The sequence below is a fragment of the Anoplophora glabripennis genome, unplaced genomic scaffold (assembly GCF_000390285.2).
Source record: "Anoplophora glabripennis isolate ALB-LARVAE unplaced genomic scaffold, Agla_2.0 scaffold33, whole genome shotgun sequence".
In the NCBI taxonomy this organism is placed as follows: domain Eukaryota; kingdom Metazoa; phylum Arthropoda; class Insecta; order Coleoptera; family Cerambycidae; genus Anoplophora; species Anoplophora glabripennis.
The window spans coordinates 817,103-830,305 of NW_019416463.1; the positions used below are offsets into that span (position 1 = coordinate 817,103).

At 36.1% G+C, this 13,203-nt stretch overlaps 1 protein-coding gene across 1 annotated transcript in view; it reads left to right on the forward strand.

Moving 5' to 3' along the window:
* The window catches only part of LOC108912896, a 132,286-nt gene that overhangs the window by 95,025 nt on the left and 24,058 nt on the right, over positions 1-13,203 (forward strand). The gene's annotated exons all lie outside the window — the stretch shown is intronic.

The following is a 13,203-nucleotide window of genomic DNA, read 5'->3' on the forward strand; positions in this document are numbered from 1 at the left end:
GATATTTCGCATTAAATAAATCGCGCACTTCAGCCTGACTTCTTATTTTGTCTTCTGCCTTTCGACAATACCATTGCAATTCAGTAAATAACTTGATTTTGACACAATAGTAACGTTTCGAACTCCAATTTACAACTAAAGCGAAAAATTAACCAGAAATCCTGGCAAGTAAGAGGTGCCAAAAAAACGCAACATAAAAAATATATCTTTTTTGCGTTAGCAGCGATAGGTACAGTTTCAAATTCTTCATTTCATTCTGTACAAATTCATGGAGGATAACACTGAAGATAATTAAATTTTATTTCACTTGTTAAGTAGGTGTTTTATACAACCCTAAAAAAACTTTGCTAAAAAATAAAACTTGTTTATTTGGTACGGCTGGATTCGGTTTTCTATAAGCTTTTCAACGAGCCCCCTCATACCTTATGTTTCCATTTGAAAAAAAAGTAGGGGTAGCTGGGGGTTAGGGGGTTGAAGAAAAATTAATTATTATATAACCGAAAGATGGGAAAAAATCAAAATCAGTGAACGTGTTTCGGCGTTTTAAAAAAAAATTAACTCATTCAGAAGATATGAATTTTATTCAGTACTTTTGGCCATCCCTGTATACCTCTAATAAACTCTGCCACGGGATGAACAATCATCACCCGTCCATCAGTTGAAACGCACTTATTTATGATATATGAGAATATTTTGCTTACATTCTATGATAAACGCAGTTAGCTAGCAGGAACATTATTCGAGTGACCTTCGAGTCTGAGACACTCTGTATAAGACGGAAGCGGCCCGTCCCGGAGGAATAACAAACAAACAGGCCAGGAGGCGCTAAAATAAAACCGTTTTCTGAGTTGTTAACCTCATCTCATGATTAAATTCCCCCGGACCTCGCGCCCAGTTTTTAGTGCGTCGTCCTTCCGGAACCGAATAAACCGAACGCAGAACTATAAAACGAAACCGAGAAGGCAAAGCCGACTAATTAATTCAGTAGTGCCGTTAAGCCACACACACGCGCTGGCGCCTCACTCTGCCCTTTTTGCTGGATTAAGGCGTATGTGTCGCGAGACTCATCTCCAGAAATTACCCGAACCCGCAATAGACAACGTGTTTATTAATTATAAATATAATTGCCTGGCAAGGGGGAGGAGAGTTTACCCATCCAGAACTATGGGATCCTCTCCAGCCATCAGCCCGGGTGAAATTAGTATCTGGCACGGAGAGGATTACCCGTTGTCTGGATGAGTTGCTCCTACTTATATTCCCGATACGACGGGAAAACGTACACGCGAATTAATTATGTGATGTTGGATGCAAATGGGGTAATGCGCCGCGAGTAATTGTTTGTATACGCTCGCATGGGAACGGGAAGGCCGGGGGCGGGGTCCAGTTTCGAACAAACGCGAAAATGCCTTATCGGACAACGGGAAATTGAGTTTTCTCGCCGATTTACAACAAAACCATCTACTGTGTTCAATTTAGTCCAATTTATTCAATATAGAGCATATGGACGGGAAAGGACAACTTCTTAAGTTGAAACTGCGTTAAGGGACAATTTTATTCTTCTACCTTTATCAGCAGGAACTATATGTGTCATAAAAGGGATTTAAGCCAAACAATTTAGTGGCGTCAACGAGAGTGCCCCATGGACTTAATTTAGGACCACTTCTATTTATTTTATTTATTAACGACTTTTCTGTCTCTAAAGTCTAATCATCTATTTACTGTTGACTTGAAGCTATTTCTGATCGTAATTAGTTTCAACGATCGTTTAATTCTACAAGAGCTGGTAGATAATGGTCCTATTAATATAGATAAATGCAAGATTTGCTTGTTTACTGTCAAAGAAACAATCTCTACTATTTAAAGTCCCTTGATACTCCATTACTGGCACTTTGTAATAATGTTATTGGTGTAATCTATGATAATAAACTGTCATTCACTGATCAGATCAATGTGATTGCAAATACGGCTATTAGAGCTTTGAGTGTTATAACCCGAAATTTAAGATCATTTAACAACGTTATTGCATTGGAATGTCTCTATTATTCATCAGTTCAGAATAGTGCAGTCTTATAATCAGATCAGACCTACTAGAAGGAATTTAACGTTTAAATTTATGAATTAATGGTTAATATTCAAATAGATATTACAAACATCGATTTAAAAGACAGTCTTTGGGGAGGCAATAGAGATCCAGAAGTATAGAAATAATCTGAATCAGGGCGATGGACTAGAAATACCTGGAATTCAAGGTTCAGAAGCCATGGATCAGCACCCACAGTCAATATAAATACCAACTACTATCCAATTTAAGAGTTTCTTTTAAAGATGAGAGCGAAGAAGGCTAAACCAATGACGTGGCAACATACATGGTATCAAACTTTGCGACAATATTATTTGAAAATCTTACAGAAAATACAAATCGTAGTTGACATTTTCACATGTGGTAAAGATAATTAATGTACCTGTCGCATTTTCACATTTTTAAACGAAGTTTAACACAACTTGTAGCCAAATCAATTTGTGCTACAACTATATGACCTATTATTATGACATTTTCTTCCATGATAATATCATTATGAAAGTAATCGAAATATTACCAATCTCTGAAAATTGACTAAGTTTGGTGAGAGGTCAATAATCTTCTCTAAGTATTTAATGGGAAAATTGAAATTCTGTATATTTTTATTGAATATCAACTAGCAACTCTTGTTTTGTGCCAATATATAAGATACCTGCATTGAAATCTTCCAATTTTTCAGACAAATTCATTTATTATAATTTATTTTGTCGTGCAATTATTCACAACCACGTCTGCGCTAAATAATCTAATGCAATAAAGGCCTAAAAGCCACAGGTGTATTAAAGAACTCTCACTTTGTATGAGAAGGTTAGAGCTAGACGCCAATACTTTTTAAAGATTATATAAATAATTTTAAATAGCACATTGTGATAACATAACTAGTTGTTTCTATTAAAAACACGGACACAGATATGAACTGTAGAATTCAATGTAATTAAATTTAACTATATTTTTTGTGGAATTATACGAAAATAGCCGCTGCCTCAGAATGCTTTTCAGGTTCACGTTACGTTAGTATACTGTTGCCTTTGTTATCGTACGGATGTTGCGTCATTAAGTCCTATTCGTTGGTGTTTATGGTGGTGTATTGTACTCGTAGATAATTGAATTTGTTGCTTTTTAATAAATAATAATAAATTACGCTTATTCGTACGCCTAGTCCCGCAATTCTGACAACCTTAATTATTAAAGTTTTTGCACAATAAAATATAAATGTTTTAAATGTTTTTTTTCCATGTAAGGCAAGGATAACTGTCAGTGTACATTATTTACTGTTGAGAAGACAAAATTGCAAGACATTCTTTTTTTTTATTAATTCCAATGAATAATCCAGCACGTAATATATCTTTCATTCACAGTATAATTATCACTTTAGCGAAAACTCATCCAGCTTAATCGAGTTTAATAACCAGTAATTGATTAAACCGCTCGTCAAATCTGTACACCCCGCGTTTCTTTCGCCCTCTTAATCCCCAGGACCTTCCAAAGGGAACATAATCTACTTTTAAACGAATTTTTAATTGACGGTATTAACCGATTTATCATCGGCACCGAAACCGACGGCCCGACGATCAGAAGAATTACCAACCCATTCCGTTCTATATCGATCCCTATAATTTAGTTATTGTTTCAATTATTCAAATGATGAGACGACTTAATTATTAACTCCGTCCCGGCCTACTGGGCTCATTGAATATTCCATCAGCCTGCTAGTGATTGGCTGTCACGGTAAGAGGTGGAAATTTCTCGAGATGATGTAAATTAAATTCAGGTATTCAGGTTATTAAGTTCGATATTTGTTCGAAGTGCGCAGCTTTTTTTTGTTGCCCGGAAAATTCCGCTGAAAACTAACTAGAAAGGAAACGGAACTCTTTGCTTTGCTGGCGTTTGTGCGACGGCAGTTTTACAACGGGGGAGGGGATGTTCGTCAGGGGCGTAGGGGCTTTCGCTTTTTCTCAAAAATCGTCCGGAATCGAAACAAAGCTAATACCTCTAACTCAACGCATTGCCGTTCAACGTTTCGTGGATGACGTCTCTTCAGATGAGACAAAAACCTCATTTATTGGAAAATCAATAAAATAAAACGTGTAAAATTCTTGAGTACTCAACTTTTTAAAAATCATGTAAATATTTAAAATTACGTGCCACTGCTCGCTATTTTATTATAAAGTTTCATCTGTTTGGGAATCAAAACATGAACTCGGGCCCATTCTTACTATTTCCTTCACATAGAAGTACTCAACAGGTGGAAGATATGCTGCCTTTTCATCACAACAATTATGGACATGCGCAGGACCGACACTAAATTTCAAAATTATTTCCTCAGCCTAACCGCTTTATAACCTAATTTCAGTTATTAAAATTACGTTCACACTCACATTGTATAAAATAATTCGTTTATAATGTTCACCAAGTTTTTCCATACAGTTAATCTTGTAATAATTGAAAAAGACTGATGGTATACATTTTTCTGTAAAAGTAACAGTAAGTTTGCCTCTGTCAAATTTTCAAAATGTACTCTTTAAAGATTGCAAAATATATTGTACTTTCTATTCGTTTTCTTATCTTCACCTTTTAATGATTGTTCCAGTTTTAGTTTTCATATTTGTCACTACAAGTACTAAGATTCCTATTTTGAAATATCAAAAACTAAGTTCTATTTTATTCGTACAGATGTGAAGTTGACTTTAGATATAAGACTTAACGTTTCACTACTTTTCCTTCAAAATCACCAAAAATATTGTACTCTCTATTCGTTTTCTCAACATCTTCACCTTTTAATTAATGATTGTTTCAGTTTTAGTTTTCATATTTACCACTACTGAAATTGTTATTTTGAAATATGAAAAACTAGGCTTAAGTTCTATTTTATTCGTACAGATGTGAAGTTGACTTTAGATATAAGACTTAACGTTCCACTACTTTTCCTTCAAAATCACCAAAAATATTGTACTCTCTATTCGTTTTCTCAATATCGTCATCTTTTAATTAATGATTGTTTCAGTTTTAGTTTTCATATTTGTCACTACATATACTAAGATTCCTATTTTGAAATATCAAAAAGTAGGCTTAAGTCCTATTTTATTCGTACAGATGTGAAGTTGACTTTAGATATAAGACTTAACGTTTCACTACTTTTCCTTCAAAATCATGTGCACCATGTGTTCCTTTCTTGTAATCAAAAAAATATTTTAACTTTCTACGATCCAAAAACATAAGCATCGCAAGCCAAGTTAGGATTCTATGAAGAACCGTGGAAAATGAGTCGCATAGCAGACTTGAGTGTATACGCTTCTGAGAGAGAAAAAAAAATGTAATAGAAAAATCCCCTTTGCCTCGCATTAATAACTCAAAACCTTCATCAAATGTAAATTTAACTTCTTCCTACTTCACCTCCTTCTGGGAGAGTTGAGAAGTAGGTCGATCTACATTCCAGAGAAGGATGACAAGGAAAACGGAAGAGTTATGTCAACTTCTGTTTGCAGAAATATCTAGGCATTGTATTAAAACAGTATTAAAATCTTACCTAACTAGGTTATCTTCCCTCCATAAGGGTTTCACGAATCAAGTCCATGGAATGTCATTTTTAAAATATCTTGTTTTTACAATGATGGCCACGCCGATTAACAGCCTTTCGCTGATGATTATTTCGGCGGACGAATGGTTGGCAAACCTCCTTCATCATGATTATCTCGTACCAGTCAAGCTCCACAACAATAACGCTTACCGAATAACCATATCACGCATGCGTCATTCGACTATGAAGCTTAAGGAGGTTTATCGGGTACGGAGGTACATCTAAAGTCTAACGAGAGTTTCTGTAGATTCGCTAGTGACTAAAGTAGTAAGCCTTTAGATTTGTCAACGTTGCACTTGGCTGGCTCGCTCGCGTTCGATCATTCTGTTTGCTTGAACACCTGCAAATTTCAAATAATACGCTACGTAGAGACAGTGGCGTTGCCGCTATCACGCATATGGAGGATAAGTTAGTCAACGACAGCACTTTGAAGGAGAATTATTATAAATTATGTATCTTAAAAGTCGATTTCTACGAGCTATCATACGGTTCCTTAGATATCGGTTTCCTATTTATACATTCATGGACAAAATTATCGAATATTTAAATTTTCGCATTTTTTAAAGTTATTAGTAAATGTTACCGAAAGAAATGCGTTATAGAAGAAATAATAGTTTATTTTACACATTTTAAATAGAGAATATTAAGTGTTTATCAATAGAAAGTAGTAAAAAAAAATTATGCTAAGTAATATGAAAATTAAGGATAATTATTTTTAACTTAAATGTTACTTAAATAAGCAAATACTCTCTTTTGATACATAGTTAATAACGAGTATTCCCACTTCGAGCTCTAATTACTGCTTGCATCCTTCTCAACGTGCTACTAATTAGAGTTTGAATAAAATCTTGAGGAATTGCGATCCATTCATATTGTGCTGCAAGTCGAAGTTCTTCTAGAGTATTTGGAACAGGATTTCTTTGCCGTATGCGGCGTTTTAGTTGATCCCACAAGTGTTCAATAGGATTTAAGTCTGGGCTATACGGCGGCCAATCTAATTTTTGAATCTGCACTGTATCAAGGTAATTAGTCACTATGCCAGCTGAGTGTGGTCGAGCGTTATCGTGCATAAATACGAACCTGTCGTATCCAATGTGACCCATATATGGCAAAACGTGATCTTGGAGAATGTTTTCGATATACCAGTCACTGGTCATTCGTCCAATGACTTCCACGAGTTCGGTGCGTCCCTCCCAACGTATGCCTCCCCAAAGCATTATGCCGCCACCTCCAAAACTAACAGTCTGTATGAGATTGCAGCTGTTATATCGTTCTCCAACTCTTCTATACACGTGATTTCGTCCATCTGGCTTCCATAATTGTATTCTAGTCTCATCAGTGAACAGAACATTATTCCAATTCTCGATATCCCACTAAATATGCGTTCTGGCAAATTCTAATCGCTGAGTTTTGTGATTTTGGAGAACTCGTGGAACTTTGGCAGGCCGTCTTGGCTTTAAACCTACTTGTTTCATTCTTCGTCGAAGTTTTCGAACTAACATTAACTTGTCTAACATTTTATAACTCATTTTTGAGGTCTGTGGATTTTGGAATGTGCGATTTCGGGCAGAAGTAAGGATCAAAAACCGGTCATCAATTGCTGTTGTACACCTTTTGCGCCCTTGACCAGGTCTTTTATGAATATTTGTCAATTCCAAATCAGATAAATTTCCTTAATTATTTCGGAAAGTAAACCGCTATTCTACGGACAGAGATAGATTATGGATACCACCGTTAAGTGACCAGTTCTTCTTTCAATTTCTTGCAATGTCTCTTCATCAGCTTCAGTGTTTCTTCCCATTTGTCCAGTTTGTTGCCAATTTTTCCTTTACTATTTCCTTCAAGAGATCAAACCGTCTCATTCTTCTTCCTGTAACTCTTATTATGCATTTAATGTTGATATAAAACGTTGTTTAGCTATTTTATCACCATATTTTACCTTCAATTTTATTAAAAAATGTACGTTATTTCTATCTCAATAAAGTATTATTTTAAAATGCTGATTGTAGCTCCATCATCTTTCATTGATTTTTAATAACTAATATTTTAAAAACTGCAAAATACTTTGTAAATAAATTAAGCACTATAAAACAAATATGTACTACTTATTACGCTTTCTACCTCGAGATAGAAAGCATAAAATAAAAAATGCACAACACTCCACTGCTATCGGAAACTCGCCCGCAGACGTCTCGCACGAAAATCTGGAAATAAAACTCGTTCAATACACTCGATAAAGCGTGGCAAATCTTATTCGCCTCCCCCGGGGCCAGCCTTGTAAATTTTTCATGTGGGACCGCTGTTTTCATCGGACGGCGGCGTTTAAAACGGATTTTAGGCCGGAATCAAATTAGGCATGTCCACGAGTCACTTTATTCCTCTCCCGTTGAATTTTTCACGAGAGGCCGTAAGAGTGAGTGCGGCCGGGTTTTATGTACCTTTTTACCTGTTTATGTTGCCTAACTAGCGGAATGTTTTCGCCACACGTGGCCAGTTTTAGGGGACCGCGTTTTATCTTTTCGGAGTGGTGTGCGGGTATGTGATACGCATGAGGAAAAGCCGTAAACCTTGACCCCCATAAAATGTATGTTAGGATAATGCCTGTTTTTTGTTAGAAAAATAATTGATATATTTACGTGAAAATCATAAACATACTCTATGTTCACAATACGTGCCATATACTCGACCATGCAGTGTCAAACACACTCACACACGCACAAACGACAATGAAACGCACGGCTCTTGGCAAAAAAACTGGATTGTTCACCGGCGTGCCAGACAGACAGGGCAGGCATTAGGATGGCGCTAGATACGGATCGAATAAATTGATCGATGCGAAGCTTCAGATCAGAGGCAGGCATGTACATGTTATTGTACAATGACGCGGATAGTAGGATTACTAAAATGTGAAGTAGTTGATGCTTATTACGTACTATACCTATACAGGGTGATTCAGAACTTACCAAAAAAAAATAATTAGATGTACAGGGGACTTCTACAAATACAATTTTGTAAAAAAAATCAAAAAGAGCAATTCGAAAATGATTTAAAAATACACTTCTGCACGGCACTCGAAACTGGTCCACTGTATAACCTTCAAACAACAAAAACTTCAAAGAATTTCGCAAGTAAAGAAATAAATAAAATTGTATAACACCTATTTTATATCACCAAATTCAACTGCTCTTGCCGCTATTATTATTAATTAATGAAATTAAATCAAATTTTTGTCCACACCAAAGTGTAAACACATTTTGACCTGTCTTACACAGTTTCCACACAAATGTTGTCTTGCTTCACCATAAATTAAAACGATATCCATCAACTCCGAGTTGCTATACACGTAAGCCATTTTTGACACTACTAAAAAACTGGTAAATACTATCGCAATGACGTTAATACTAATTGTAAAATCGGATTTCAGTATTCGGAGTCGCTTGGGCCACGTGGCTCTCCACACGCATTGCGTAAAGCGCACAACGCGATTGACTCTAGAAACTTCAGTTGTCCAACCATGTAGTGGTGGAAAGTATTACATCCTCAATAACTTTTTTTCTCGGAAACTATAAGGATTTTACTAATTTTTTTACGATATTGTGTCCATTTTTCATGCCGCATCTATTCCCAAATTTTTTTGGATAAGTTGTGAATCTCCCTGTATATTTTATGGCAAATTTCATGCAATTTAGGAAAATAGACACTGCCTCTTTTTGTTTCATGCTATTATGGAAATTCTTACATATACTTATATGCTTATAATGTTAAGAATACAGTTATAAGAAAGTAACGATTGTGTCATTTTTTGTTGAATAAAATTGCATAAAAGAGAACTTCGCCTACAGCCAACCCTGTACCACACTGCAACCGTCCTAACATTTCCTATCTCTAGTTCTAACTCATGTGTTTATAAGTTTCTTCTACTATTTTATACTGTCAATTTTGCCAAAGAAAAAAATCAACTCGGCTTAAATCATGTGATCTTGGAGAACAAATTCTGAAGTAGTAGGTATGTGATAAAGAGTGCGATTATGTTTTGATACAGAAGTTAAAATAAACTTTATGTTAAATAAAAAAAGTTAAAAAAGGTATATAACTGTCTTACAGTAGCCACTTATTCCTTTATTACACCACATATATGCGTGAATCTCTGAAATACTTTTTACAACTGATGACTTTGCGGGAAACGACTACTCTGCCAACTACTCCGACCAGTACTAAATTATACTCGTAATATCTAGTAAGCAGCTGAGGTCATTCGACAGTCAAACCACCACACGCAGACAGGTTACGACCTTATTATTCCTCATCAGTGTGACAAAGGTGGGTCAACGATCCAGATATTTTCAGTGTCTTAACTACGCACACGGCGTGAGTGTGGGTGAGATGTAGTAGGGCTGCCAAACTAACGGCCAAACTAACAAAAACTAACCTACTATTTCGAAGACAATATACTGTGCCGCCATAAGCGGAACAATTTTTAATCCGACAACTACTCCACGAATTAATACCCCGTTTAGAATTGCTTTTTTGGTAGCAATACAGGTCTTACTTTCATGGTACTTGAGAAATAAGTAGATCGCTCTCTGCCAGAAGTCTTAGACGTTAAGTAGTAGTTGAAAAGTTTCGGCTCTTTTTTTAAAGATCGATTTCACAACAAAATCAATATGCCTTAAATCAGGCGACCTAGCAGGCCACTCAATAAAAATAAATGAAAACAGCGACCAGGTTTTGGTGCTTGATAAATCGGCGCTGTCAGGTTAGGACAGTTTAGTTAAAAAAAGAAACGTGACAAAACCGATTCGTTTCAATTTCATTGTGTTACACCCGGCGTCGTCGGGGCGCAGATAAATCGGTGGCCATTGGAGTACCTCCGCGATTAATAAATTATCCAATATTTTACCGCCAAAAAAACACGTTTGTACTTATTAGCCGGCATCGGACCGGACGACGCGAGGGCTGTATAAATTCCCTGTTAGAGCCCGTTTGAAATATGAGCTACAACACCCCGCGGCATAATGACCGACGATGTATGTACGTCCGAATTATCCCGCGTTGTTGTCTGCCGCAACAGCACGCAATCGATACGGCATGCATGGCATCTGATCACCCTTACGTCCTAAATGCCCCGCGTCTCGGGGGGCTATAAATTCAGGCAAGGAGCCCTTCCGGTGTTGCGACGCCTCCTTGGCGCTAATCCTAGGGCCGCCGCGGTCCTCGGGCTAGGCACGTAATCCCTTGCATGTTGCTCGATGGGAATTTCATTTCGTCCCGTTGACAATACGGTCTTTTATTTTTCGGAGTATCGGATGCTGGGTACGCACGGAATCGCCGGATTTGGTCCTTATTAAGTCGCGGTCACGCATTTGGCCTAGTTAAGTTGTCGATATAACTTTGTTCACGGATAGCATTAGCAGCGAACGAAAAGACAATTTTACACTGAAAAAAATTTCTCAACCAACATTTGTACCTTGGAGTTTCTCAATAATTATGAAAACTGTCAGAGTATGAACAATAGTTACTATTTACACCATAATGGAGGTAAGTATCATTTACCAGTCGAGGACGATTTTGCGCCCGAGCGGAGTGAGGGCTGGCAATAGAGTCCGAGACTGGTAAATTATACTTAACTGCTGCGTAGTGTATAACATTTTATCTGCGCCCACAGTTCTTTATGGTTCATGAAATAAAGATTAGGTTTTTGTTTTTGACATTTCTTAATCAATTCATTTTGATATTAATCGAAATCTTGCAAAGTTGTCTTGGTTATTTGGATATTGTCATTTCTAAGGTGTTTATAAACAAAACTATATAAAAGTTGCAATTTTGTTGCTTTTGGATTAGTTTTTCTAAATGAGTGATTTTCAAATAGAAAGTGCAGCAAATGCTGCCTACGAATTTAAACTCACCGGCGAGTTTATGGAGTGAATACACAATGATTGAGTCAGCTATTTGCATAGAGGAGAACGTGGATATATATATCTCAAACTGAGAGCATTTTTGAAACGTAAGGATGACAGCTATACACCTAAAAAGTCAAACGTTTTTACAAGAGAACAAGTCAACGATTTTCTCGTTCAGGCACCCAATAACACATATTTGTTAATGAAGGTAGTGGTGGTCTTAGGTATTGCAGGAGCACACCGTTCTGATGAGTTATGCAAACTTACTTCGAACAACGTCAATTTCAAAAATTTCGATGGCATTATTGTAGTTACAATTCCAGATTCTAAAAATGGTATGTCACGTACGTCTACAATTACTTCTCGTCTGTTCTGTTTCTCATCTAGAAATTCTGAAGAAATATATCAAGATTAGATTAAAACTGAAATTTCACGCTTTTTATGCGCTATCAAGCAGGTAGATGTTACAACCAACCAGTCGGCAAGAATTGTACAGTTTTTGAAACTAGAACATCCTGAAACATATACAGGACACTCATTCCGAAGAACATCGGCAACGTTACTGGCTAATACAGGAGTTGATGTATTAGAAATCAAGGAGGGTGGAAATCAGCCACAATTGCAAAAAGTTATGTTGCTGACAGTTTAAGTAACAAAAATGAAATAGCCAACAGGATTCTTGACTCAAAGACACTTGAACTCCAGGTTCTAGTAGTACGTCGCATCAGTAAGACTAGATTGAGCCTCCGGTGACTGAAATGGAGCGGTCAAATCATTTTCAAAAATTTCTGTGCGTATAATTTTTGATCTCTCAATGCATTACATCGTGATTCTCCATAGATCAAAGTGCATATCACAATATTCTGTAAATGTATACATAACTGTATTTTTAAAATATTACAATTGTCAACCCGACACTTTAATTCTATCATAACAAATAATAGAAACCACAGTAACGCCAAGTGCAGATATTTTTCAAAACCACTTGATTAAGCTTGATTAAGCCTTTACGACATTTTTTAATACACTTTAGGATATTCCACTATAGCCAGGAAATAAAAAAATAATAAGTATTCAAGTGATTTGACCAATTTTTACTTTCCTTTTAAACTAGTTTTTAGAAAACTGTAAATAATTTGGTTGATACGGTAGTTGTCAAGTCGCATTAGTTTAATTTAAGGATTAAAAGTTGCTTAAAAACGAAATGCATTGAAATTGGTATATACAAATATCTTGATAACCAAAGAAGATATCGAAGCCGAATTGCATATTTTCAATAAACAAGGTCCGTAATTTTAAACGCAAAAGAAATTTTCCCCTATTTATCAAAGCATGTCGCCACTGTGCAGACGAAAGCAACTGATACTGTACAACTACTTTGCGAACTAATGCCCATGTTAGCAGTAAATTATACAGGAGCAGAGCAGACAAGGTTGGAGAATTATTTACTTGTTTATTAGTTATAAAATTTTAATCTGACGGTTTTATTGGCTCGACAAAAAAAAAATCCAAGACAACAATATCAGACATTTTTAATATAATTTGAGGAAATAATCGCCGATTTATCATTAGCTATTAGATTTGGTTATTACAAACGATTAATATCAAATAAATAACAAATTTGAACAAATTTACTGCTACCGATA